Source organism: Saimiri boliviensis, chromosome 16 (genome assembly GCF_048565385.1).
Source record: "Saimiri boliviensis isolate mSaiBol1 chromosome 16, mSaiBol1.pri, whole genome shotgun sequence".
In the NCBI taxonomy this organism is placed as follows: Eukaryota; Metazoa; Chordata; class Mammalia; order Primates; family Cebidae; genus Saimiri; species Saimiri boliviensis.
The window spans coordinates 88,274,793-88,286,715 of record NC_133464.1 but is presented as its reverse complement, the minus strand read 5'-3'; the positions used below and the strand labels follow the sequence as shown (position 1 = coordinate 88,286,715).

Sequence of the window (11,923 nt, the reverse complement as noted above, 5' to 3'; positions counted from 1 at the left end):
AATGATGGAGATCTTGATTGTGGTGACTACACAATTGTATGCTTTTGTCAAAACTCAGTCGAACTGTGCAGTAAAAGGATGAATGTGCCGGGCGCGGTGGCTCAAGCCTGTAATCCCAGCACTTTGGGAGGCCGAGGCGGGTGGATCACGAGGTCGAGAGATCGAGACCATCCTGGTCAACATGGTGAAACCCCGTCTCTACTAAAAATACAAAAAAATTAGCTGGGCATGGTGGCACGTGCCTGTAATCCCAGCTACTCAGGAGGCTGAGGCAGGAGAACTGCCTGAACCCAGGAGGCGGAGGTTGCGGTGAGCCGAGATCACGCCATTGCACTCCAGCCTGGGTAACAAGAGCGAAAACTCCGTCTCAAAAAAAAAAAAAAGGATGAATGTTGGCTGGGGGCAGGGGCTCACATCTGTAATCTCAGCACTTTGGGAGGCCAAGGCAGGTGGATCACCTGACATCAGAAGTTCGAGACCAGCCTGCGCAACATGTTGAAGCCCCATCTCTACTAAAAATACAAAAAATTAGCTTGGCATGGTGTTGGGTGCCTGTAATCTTAGCTACTCGGGAGGCTGAAGCATGAGCATCTCTTTTTTTTTTTTTTTTTTTTTTTTGAGACAGAGTTTTGCTCTCGTTACCCAGGCTGGAGTGCAATGGCGCGATCTCGGCTCACCGCAACCTCCGCCTCCTGGGTTCAGGCAATTCTCCTGCCTCAGCCTCCTGAGTAGCTGGGATTACAGGCACGCGCCACCATGCCCAGCTAATTTTTTGTATTTTTAGTAGAGACGGGGTTTCACCATGTTGACCAGGATGGTCTCGATCTCTTGACCTCGTGATCCACCCGCCTCGGCCTCCCAAAGTGCTGGGATTACAGGCTTGAGCCACCGCGCCCGGCCAGCATGAGCATCTCTTGAACCTGGGAGGCGGAAGTTGCAGTGAGCCGAGACTGTGCCACTGCACTCCAGCCTGGACAACAGAGCCAGACTCTGTTTCAGAGAAAAAAGAGAGAGGGAGAGAGTTTCTGCATTGTATGTTTCCAATTGTTCATCATTTATTTTCTCCTTGGATCCCTGAGCCACAGTAATGCATCTTCTGTCCCCCACCATTTCATTCTCTGAAGCCTTCTTGTCATAATCAGCAGCAACATTCTTCACTTTGCCAGACCCCATAGTCAAATCTCAGATCTTCCTCCAGTCAACCTTTCAGCAGCATTTGACATTTGTAAATCTGTGCCTTCATTTATTCAGCTACAAAATGGGCATAATGCCTACTTCACAGAGTTATTGTGAATATTAAATGCTTAATTAAGGCTGTCCTCAGTGGATCATACCTGTAATCTTAGCAATTTGGGAAGCAGAGGCGGGTGGATCACTTGAGATCAGGAGTTCAAGACCAGCCTGGCCAATACAGTGAAACCTGATCTCTACTAAAAATACAAGAATTAGCTGGGTGTGGTGGCGGGCGCCTGTAATCCCAGCTGCTCGGGAGGCTGAGGTAGGAGAATCGGACCACTGCACTCCAGCCTGGGCTTCGCAGTGAGAGTCTGTCTCAAATAAATAAGTAAATGCTTAATTAAAATACTTAGAAAATGTTCTGCCATCATAAATATTAGTCAGTGTAGCCAGGCGCAGTGGTTCACACCTGTAATCTCACCACTTTGGAAGGCAGAGGTAGGTAGATCACTTGAGGTCAGGAGTCCAGGACCAGCCTGGCCAACATGGTCAAACCCCATCTCTACTAAAAATACAAAAATTAAGGAGGGTCTTGGGCAGGTGCCAGATGCTAGGAATGGCAACTGCAGCTCCCTGAGCACTCTCTATGCAGAGATGGGGATCCCAGACATGAGGAGGCTTCTCGTGGTCACCAGCCTTTTGGCTGTGCTGTTGTGGGGGGCTGGTGCGGCCCCAGCACGCAAGTTCCTGTCAAGGTCCAAGTCGAACGCCAGCCCTCAGAGCAGGATGCAGCAAAGGCCTGGGGTGCCCGTGTGGTGCAGCCAACAGAGAAGGACAACCAGCTAGTGGGGGTGCTCCCCGTCCAGAACCCGAAGCTCCTGACTGCTGAGGAGAAGCCACCAGGCACCAAGGTCTGGGTGAAGACCAAGGACATCCTGGGCCATGTCCTGAGCCCCCAGCAGGGTCCTGAGCCCAGCCTTGACAGCCTGTACCACCCTCCACCTAAGGAGGACCAGGGCAAGGAGGGGCCCTGGTTGTGGGTCATGCCAAATCACCAGGTGCTCCAGGGACCAGAGGAGGACCAAGACGTCCTCTACCACCCTGAGTAGGGCTCTAGGGGGCATCACTGTCTCCTCCCTGTTCCAAGGCCCAGGCTGTTGGGACTGGGACCTTCCCTACCCACCCACCAGCTAGACAAATAAACCCCTGCAGGCCAACACGGTGACTCATGCCAGTAATCCCAGCACTTTGGGAGGCCAAGGCCAGCAGATCACCTGAGGTTAGGAGTTCGAGACCAGCCTGGGCAACATGGTGAAATCCCATCTCTACAAAAAGTACAAAAATTAGCCAGGTGTGGTCAGGGGCGTCTGTAATCCCAGTTACTTGGGAGGCTGAGGCAGGAGAATCACTTGAGCTCAGGAGGCAGAGGTTGCACTGAGCTGAGATCGTGCCACTGCATGCCAGCCTGGTAACAAAGCAAGACTAAATGAATAAATAAAAATCAGCCGGGAGTGGTGGCAGGTACCTGTGGTGGCTCACGCCTGTAATCCCAGCACTTTGAGAGGCCAAGGTGGATGGATCACGAGGTCAGGAGTTTGAGACCAGCCTGGCCAACATGGTGAAACCCCATCTCTACTAAAAATAAAAATTAGCCTGGCATGGTGGCACGCATCTGTAATCCCAGCTACTCGGGAGGCTGAGGAAGGAGAATTGCTTGAACCCGGGAGGTAGAGGTCGCAGTGCCGAGATCATGCCATTGCACTCCACCCTGGGTAACAAGAGCAAGACTCCATCCCAAAAAAAAAAAAAAAAGAAGTTGAAGCCTGGGTGAGGTGGCTTAAGGCTGGGCGCCTTGGCTCATGCCTGTAATCCCAGCACTTTCGGAGGTTGAGACAGGTGGGTTATTTGAAGTCAGGAGTTTAAGAGCAGTATGGCCAACTTGGTGAAACCCCATCTCTACTAAAAATACAAAAAGTTAGACAGGCAGTAATGGTGTGCGCCTGTAATCCCAGCTACTCAGGAGGCTGAATCGCTTGAGTCTAGGAGACCAAGGTTGCGGTGAGCTGAGATTGCGCCACCACACTCCAGTGAGTGCAATCCAGTGAGACCCTGTCTCAAATTTTAAAAAAGAAAAAGAAAAACAAGTTGAGCTAGGATGTGAATTGTTAAATAAAATGTATGGGAAGCAACGTGGCATGGTGGCTCATGCCTGTAATCCCAGCACTTTGGGAGGCCAAGACAAGTGGATCACTTGAAGTCAGGAGTTCGAGACCAGCCTGGCCAGCATGGTGAAAACCGGTCTCTACTAAAATACAAAAATTACCCAGGTGTGGTGGCAGACGCCTGCAATCCCAGCTACTGGGGAGGCTGAGCCAGGAGAGTCACTTGAAACTACGAGGCGGAGGCTACAGTCAGCCAAGATCACATCGCTGCACTCCAGCCTGGGCAACAAAGTGAGACTTTGTCTCAAAAAATAAATCGATAAAAAATAAAAATAAAATAAAATCACTAGTCAGAGTTGCCCCCTACGTACTTTACATCCACACCGGGTGCCGAGCATCTCAAATATAAGGTGTCCAGAGCAAGACTGTCGGTGATCTCCTCACAGACCTCACCACGCCCAGTCCTTACTGTTCCATGAATGGCACTGACATTCATCCACATCCACAGCCATCAAACTAGAGGTCTTACTATACACCTTTTCCTTTTTTTTTTTTTTTTTTTTTTTTTTTTAGACGGAGTTTTGCTCTTGTTACCCAGGCTGGAGTGCAATGGCACATTCTAGGCTCACCGCAACCTCTGCCTCCTGGGTTCAAGCAATTCTCCTGACTCAGCCTCCCGAGTAGCGGGGACTACAGGTGTGCGCCACCATGCCCAGCTAATTTTTGTATTTTTAGTAGAGATGGGGTTTCACCTTGTTGACCAGGATGGTCTCGATCTCTCGACCTCGTGATACACCCGCCTCGGCCTCCCAAAGTTCTGGGATTACAGGCGTGAGCCACCGCGCCCGGCTCCTTTTCTTACTACAGCCACAATATCCAATCAGCAAATCCTGTTGACTCTGCTTTCAAAATATATCCTGAACACAAACATTTTAAATCAACTCATCATCTGAGAACGACTAATCATTATCTAGTAACTACTGGAGCAGTCTCCTAATTATCTTCTTGCTTCCTCTCTCGCCCTGCTAACGTCCATTCTTTTTCTTTTTGTTTGTCCTGATTATTTTTATAATTTTTTCCCAGAGAAGTACTAACATGTATTCCCTAGAGAGCAGAGATGTATTTTATTTTATCACATAATAATAATTTTATTTTTTATTTTTTTTATTTTTTGTAAAGATGCAGTTTCACCATGTTGGTCAGGCTGGTCTTGAACTCCCAACCTCAGGTGATCCGCCTGCCTTGGCCTCCAAAGTGCTTAGATTACAGGCATGAGCCACCACGCCCGGCCAATAATTATTTTTTTAGATAGGATCTCCCTATGTCAATCCAGGCTGGAGTGTAGTGGTACCATCACAACTCACTGTGCCTCAACTCCCCCAGGCGCAAATAATCCTCCCGCCTCAGCCTCCCAAGTTGCTGGAATTACAAGCAAGTGCCACCGTATCTGGCTTATTTTTAATTTTTTGTAGTGATTCGTTTTTTGTTTTGTTTTGTTTTGAGACAGAGTCTCACTCTGTCGCCCAGGCTGGAGTGCAGTGGCACGATTTCGGCTCACTGTAACCTCTGCCTCCCAGGTTCAAGTGATTCTCCTGCTTCAGCCTCCTAAGTAGCTGGGATTACAGGCATGCACCAACATGCCCGGCTAATTTTTTTGTATTTTCAGTAGAGATGGGGTTTCACCACACAGGCTGGCCACGCTGGTCTCAAACTCCTGACCTCATGATCCGCCCACCTCGGCCTCTCAAAGTGCTGGGATTACTGGCTTGAGCCATCATACCCGACCTTGTGATGTGGTCTTTCCATGTTGCCCAGGCTGTTCTCAAACTCCTGGGCTCAAGCAATCCTCCCACCTCAGCCACCCGAAATGCTGGAATTGCAGGCGTGATCTACTGCACCCAGCTCAGAGACGTATTTTAAATTTAAGTCACACTTTTGCTTTCAGGAAGATCTTAACAAGACATACTGAAAAACTTGCCTGCTAAAAACACCAAGAAATCGGCCGGGTGCAGTGGCTCAAGCCTGTAATCCCAGCACTTTGGGAGGCCGAGGTGGGTGGATCACGAGGTCAAGAGATCGAGATCATCCTGGTCAACACGGTGAAACCCCGTTTCTACTAAAAATCCAAAAAATGAGCTGGGCATGGTGGCACGTGCCTGTAATCCCAGCTACTCAGGAGGCTGAGGAAGGAGAATTGCCTGAATCCAGGAGGCAGAGGTTGCGGTGAGCCGAGATCGCGCCATTGCACTCCAGCCTGGGTAACAAGAGCGAAACTCCGCCTAAAAAAAAAAAAAAAAAAAAAAAACCACCAAGAAATCCACTTTGGGAGGCCGAAGTGGGTGGATCACAAAGTCAACAGATCGAGACCATCCTGGTCAATGTGGTGAAACCCCGTCTCTACTAAAAATACAAAAAATTAGCTGGGCATGGTGGCTCGTGCCTGTAATCCCAGCTACTCAGGAGGCTGAGGCAGGAGAATTGCCTGAACCCAGGAGGCGGAGGTTGCGGTGAGCCGAGATCGCGCCATTGCACTGCAGCCTGGGTAACAAGAGCAAAACTCCGTCTCAAAAAAAAAAAAAAAAAAACCACCAAGAAATCCTGGATAGACTACAAAAACAAATCTTTTACATGCAGAATTAAATTCCCAAAAAAGTAAAAGAAATCGACCCTGGTATAATATGAAATATACTTGGGCTTCGTCCCCACTTCCTGTCATGGAGCTTTTATTTTTATTTTATTTCTATTTATTTTGAGACTCAGGCTGGAGTGCAGTGGCACAATCATAGTTCACTGCAACCTCAAACTGCTCCTCTCAAAGAGTCCTAGCTCAGCCTCCCCAAGTGCTGGGATTACAAGGCTTGGGTCAACATACCTGGCCTCTCAAAGCCTTTAAAATCTTTGGGACTTTCTGAGGTATGGGAGGGTCTTTTGTTATTAATAGTGAGCCCCTTTCATAACACCTGAGTTTATGCTAATGCAGTGACTTGATACGGTAAGTTGGGGTCGAAGAGAAGGGGGTCCTTAGGCAGCACTGGCTGGGGCTGCGCTCCAGAAAGATCAAGTGATTAGAGGATTAAGGGTTGGAACTCTCAGCCCCAGCCAGTGAGAAAAGAGAAGAACTTTTATCTGAGGAATGCAAATCCTTTAAATCTTCAGGTTTGTGAACCCAGTGGCTCCTGCCTGTAATCCCAGCATTTTGGGAAGCCAAAGAGAGAGGATCCCTAGCGCCCAGAAGTTGAAGACCAGCCTGGGCAACAGAGCAAGATGTTATCTCCAAAAAATAAACTTAAATTAAAAAGTAAAAATAAAGTATCAGTCCCAGAGAGACATTAAATGAGACAGCAGGCATGGCCTACTCCTTCCTTTCAACTGTGTATTCATCTCTTGAAACTGCTTGCTGGCCAGGCAAAGTGACTCACTCCTGGAATCCCAGCCCTTTGGGAAGCTGAGGTGGGCAGATCACTTGAGTCCCAGAGTTCAAAACCGGTGTGGGCAACACAGGGAGACTCCGTCTCTACCAAAAAAAAAAAAAAAAAAAAAAATTTTTTTTTTTTTTGAGACAGAGGCTTACTCTGTCACCCAGGCTGGAGTGCAGTGGCACAATCACGGCTCACTGCAACCTCCGCTTCCTGGGCTCGAGTCATTCTCCTGCCTCAGTCTCCTGAATACCTGGGACTACAGGCATGCGCCACTACACCTGGCTAACTTTCTTGTATTTTTAGTAGAGACGAGGTTTTACCATGTTGGCCAGGCTGGTCTAGAACTCATGACCTCAAGTAATCTGCCCACCTTGGCCTCCCAAAGTGCTGGAATTACAGGTGTGAGCCACTGCCCCCAGCCTTTACAAACAACTTTGTATAAGCCCACTCCCTGTCCCCCTTTTTTGCCTTTAAAAATCCACTTGGAACTGCTTCTCATCAGGGTGCTGAACACAAGGAGCATGGTATGCCCAGAGACAGCATGGCAGCTCCTCGCACATTCCCCTGTAGCTTGCCCTGTGTACTTTACCTGGCTGTTCATCTGAATCCTTCAAAATATTCTTTAAAGCTGGGCACAGTGGCAGGCGCCTGTAATCCCAGCTAGTCGGGAGGCTGAGGCAGGAGAATGGCTTGAACTTGCGAGGCGGAGGTTGCAGTGAGCTGAGATTGCACCGTTGCATTCCAGCATGGGCAACAAGAACAAGACTCCATCTCAAAAAACAAACAAACAAGACAAACAAAAACTGTCCTTTACAAATAAAATACCTATTTATCTCTTTTTTTAAAAAATACCTTTTTTTTTTTTTTTTTTTTTGAGACGGAGTTTCGCTCTTGTTACCCAGGCTGGAGTGCAATGGCGCGATCTTGGCTCACCGCAGCCTCCGCCTCCTGGGTTCAGGCAATTCTCCTGTCTCAGCGTCCTGAGTAGCTGGGATTACAGGCACGTGCCACCATGCCCAGCTAATGTTTTGTATTTTTTTAGTAGAGGCGGGGTTTCACCATGTTGACCAGGATGGTCTCGATCTCTTGACCTCGTGATCCACCTGTCTCGGCATCCCAAAGTGCTGGGATTACAGGCTTGAGCCACCGCGCCCGGCATTTTTTGTATTTTTTTAGTAGAGACGGGGTTTCACCATGTTGATCAGGATGGTCTCTATCTCTTGACCTTGTGATTCACCCGCCTCGGCCTCCCAAAGTGCTGGGATTACAGGCTTGAGCCACCGTGCCCAACCAAAAATACCTATTTATAATAAATGTGTTTCCTTGAGTTCTGTGAGCTATCCTAGCACATTCATCAAACCCAAAGAGGGTGTCAAGGGAACCCAAGCTACATAGCCACTCAGTCAGAAGTACAGATAACAACAAACTGCTTATAACTGGTGCCTGATGTGGGAGCAGCGTTGTGGGACTGAGCCCTCACCCAGTGGGATCCGATATTATCTCCAAGTAGACAGCCTTAGAATTGAATTGAATGGGCCAAGTGCGGTGGCTCATGCCTATAATCCCAGCACTTTGGGAGGCCTAGGCAGATGGATCACTTGAATTCAAGAGCTCAAGGCCAACCTGGCTAACATGATGAAACCCCGTCTCTACTAAATACACAAAAATAAGCTGGGCATGCTAGTGCGTGCCTGTAAATCCCAGGTACTTGGGAGGCTGAGGGAGGAGAATCCCTTGAACCTGGGAATCAGAGATTGCAGTGAGCTGAGATTGGGCCACTGCACTCCAGCCTGGGAACACTGTGCTGGCAACTTACCTTAATTTGCCTGGGCAACAGAGCGAGACTCCATCTCAAAAAAACAAAACATAACAAGTTTATTTATCAAAGTATTATGTGACATGGACCTGGCATAGTGGCTCATGCCTATAAACCCAGCACTTTGCAAGGCCAAGGGGGGCAGATCACCGGAGGTCAAAAGTTCAAGGCCAGCTTGGCCAACATGTGAAACCCTGGCTCTCCTAAAAATACAAAAATTAACCGGGTGTGGTGGCGTGTGCCTGTAGTCCCAGCTACGCAAGACGCTGAGGCAGGAGAATTGCTTGAACTCGGGAGGCTGAGGTTGCAATGAGCCGAGATCATGCGATTGCACTCCAGCCTGGGTGACAAGAGGGAAACTCTTTCTCAAAAAAAAAAAAAAAAAAAAAAGTGTTACATGACATGGACACCTTCAGAAATGAAAACCCAGACCTGGACTCCCAGCACTTTGGGAGGCTGAAAAGGATCACTTGAGGCCAGGAGTTCAAGACTAGCCTGGGCAACCTAGTGAGCCATCCCCCCATGTCTGAAAAAAAATGTTTTAATTAGCAGGCACAGTGGCATGTACCTATAATCCTAGCTACTAAAAAGGCTGAGGTAGGCCGGGCGCGGTGGCTCAAACCTGTAATCCCAGCACTTTGGGAGGCCGAGGCAGGCGGATCACGAGGTCGAGAGATCGAGACCATCCTGGTCAACATGGTGAAACCCCGTCTCTACTAAAAATACAAAAAATTAGCTGGGCATGATGGCGCGTGCCTGTAATCCCAGCTACTCAGGAGGCTGAGGCAGGAGAATTGCCTGAACCCAGGAGGCGGAGGTTGCGGTGAGCCGAGATCGCGCCATTGCACTCCAGCCTGGGTAACAAGAGCGAAACTCCGTCTCAAAAAAAAAAAAAAAAAAAAAATGGCTGAGGTGTGAGGATCTCTTGAGCCCAGGAGGTCCAGGCTGCAGTCAGCTAGGATTTCACAACAGCATTCTGGCTCAAATGACAGAGAAAGACCCAGGGAAAAATATGTGTTTTCTGGGGATAACTCAGCACAACCTGTTTGTCCGGATTTTTCGTGTCCCTGTGTAGCATTCCCTTCCTGTGTGTATCAGGCAGGACCCATGTCACATAAGGGTCTGTGACCTACTTTCAGAAGAAGTAAGTCAGAAAGTCATCTTTCTCAAATTCACGGCTTGCTGTAGGGGACAAAGAGCAAGGTGGTGGAGTGGAGAGGTAGGTAGATGGGAGGACAGGGAGGGTGGGAGAAGGTCAGAGAGAGATCATCTGGCTTCTGAGGCACTCCTGCTTCCTTCAGCTCAAAAACATTAGGGGTATTGTGCTATGAGCCCCAGTAACTGCTTCTGTCTCTGGCAAAACAAAACAAAATACTCCCCAGGGAAATGCAGCAGACTCCTTCCAAGTTTAAGATATGGATTCTGTGAAATAAAAAATTATGACTGGCCATTAAAAGATGAATGCAGAGAGACTAACCCACTTCCAGAAAGAAAAATGTTTCAGTGATATTTGTTTTTTTTTGTTTGTTTTTGTTCTTTTTTTTTTGAGATGGAGTTTTTGCTCTTGTTACCCAGGCTGGAGTGCAATGGCGCAATCTCGGCTTACCGCAACCTCCGCCTCCTGGGTTCAGGCAATTCTCCTGCCTCAGCCTCCTGAGTAGCTGGGATTACAGGCACGTGCCACCATGCCCAGCTAATGTTTTTGTATTTTTAGTAGAGACGGGGTTTCACCGTGTTGACCAGGATGGTCTCGATCTCTTGACCTCGTGATCCACCCGCCTCGGCCTCCCAAAGTGCTGGGATTACAGGCTTGAGCCACCGCGCCCGGCCCAGTGATATTTGTTAAAGCATGTCTAGTGGCCAGGCACGGTGGCTCACGCCTGTAATCCCAGCATTTTGGGAGGCTGTGGCAGGCAGATCACTTGAGTTCAGGAGTTGGAGACCAGCCTGGGCAACATGGCAAAATCCTGTCTCTACTAAAAATACAAAAAATTAGCTGAGCGTGGTGGTGAGTGCCTATAGTCCCAGCTACTGGGGAGGCTGAGGCAGGAGAATCGCTTGAACCCAGGAGGTGGAGGTTGCAGTGAGCTGAGATCACACCACTGCACTCCAGCCTGGGTGACAGAGCGAGACTCTATCTTAAAAAAAAGCACATCAGGAAGACTTTACTCAGGACCATAGAGATCAGTATAGGAACCACAGCAATGGGATCTAGCAGTTGGAAACATTGGGCTAAATTCTAAATAGAACACAGGCAAGTGGAAATTTATAGCCAAGGAGCAGGGCAGGAGTAAGAGAATGAAAAATCACTAAGGAAACATCCAGGTGAGGGGGATTCTGTTTAGACCAACCTATCAGAATTCTTGTGGAAGACAGGCCAGGATGACCAGAACCCTGGAGGAGGGTGGAGGACGAGGAGCCTAAGGATGGGAATTCCTGCTAAACTGACTCAACAGTGTTCTTTGCTAAATGTGGATTTTACGAGGAAGGATACAGACGGGGCTAGGAGGAGGTTTAGGAGCCTGACCAAAGTTTCGCCAAGCAAAGAATCTTTCTCAATTTTCATCATTTCAGACCAGTCGCATGACCTTTGCCAGAGAAGTTTCGGCGTTAGCGGTGTAGGCGGGAATTCCAATGCAAGCAACGAATGAATAAATGAGTACTGGTGAACGAACGTTTTGGATTAGTGAATGAATGTTTTGGATTAAGAATTGTTTTCAGGCCGGGCGCGGTGGCTCAAGCCTGTAATCCCAGCACTTTGGGATTACACAGAAAGGAAACAACCAGTACCAGCCACTGCAAAAAAGAACCAAATGGTAAAGACCAATGAAGCAATGAAGAAACTGTACCAACCAAAATGCAAAACATCCAACCAGTAACAAAATGCAACATCAAAATCACACATAACAATATTAACGTTAGCCGGGCGCGGTGGCTCAAGCCACAAAAAATTAGCTGAGCATGGTGGTGCATGCCTGTAATCCCAGCTACTCAGGAGGCTGAGACAGGAGAATTGCCTGAACCCAGGAGGCAGAGTTTTCCCCTTCAGCTGCTCATGTCTCCCATTGACTTTCATATTTAGAGTTCTTGCCGGGCGCGGTGACTCATGCCTGTAATCCCAGGACTTTGGGAGGCCGAGGCGGGCAGATCAAGAGATCAAGAGATCAAGACTATCCTGGCTAACATGGTGAAACCCCATGTCTATGAAAATCCAAAAATTAGCTGGGAGCAGTGGCGCTCGCCTGTAGTCCCAGCTACTCGGAAGGCTGAGGCAGGAGAATTGCTTGAATCTGGGATTCGGAGGTTGCGGTGAGCCGAGACTGCACCGTTGCACTCCAGCCTAGGCGACA

At 48.6% G+C, this 11,923-nt stretch overlaps 1 pseudogene; it reads left to right on the top strand.

The window, feature by feature from the left end:
• Positions 1 to 1,845: 1,845 nt before the first annotated feature.
• LOC101042371 (proline-rich acidic protein 1 pseudogene) lies at positions 1,846 to 2,285 on the top strand (annotated as a pseudogene).
• The last annotated feature ends 9,638 nt before the right edge of the window (positions 2,286 to 11,923 follow it).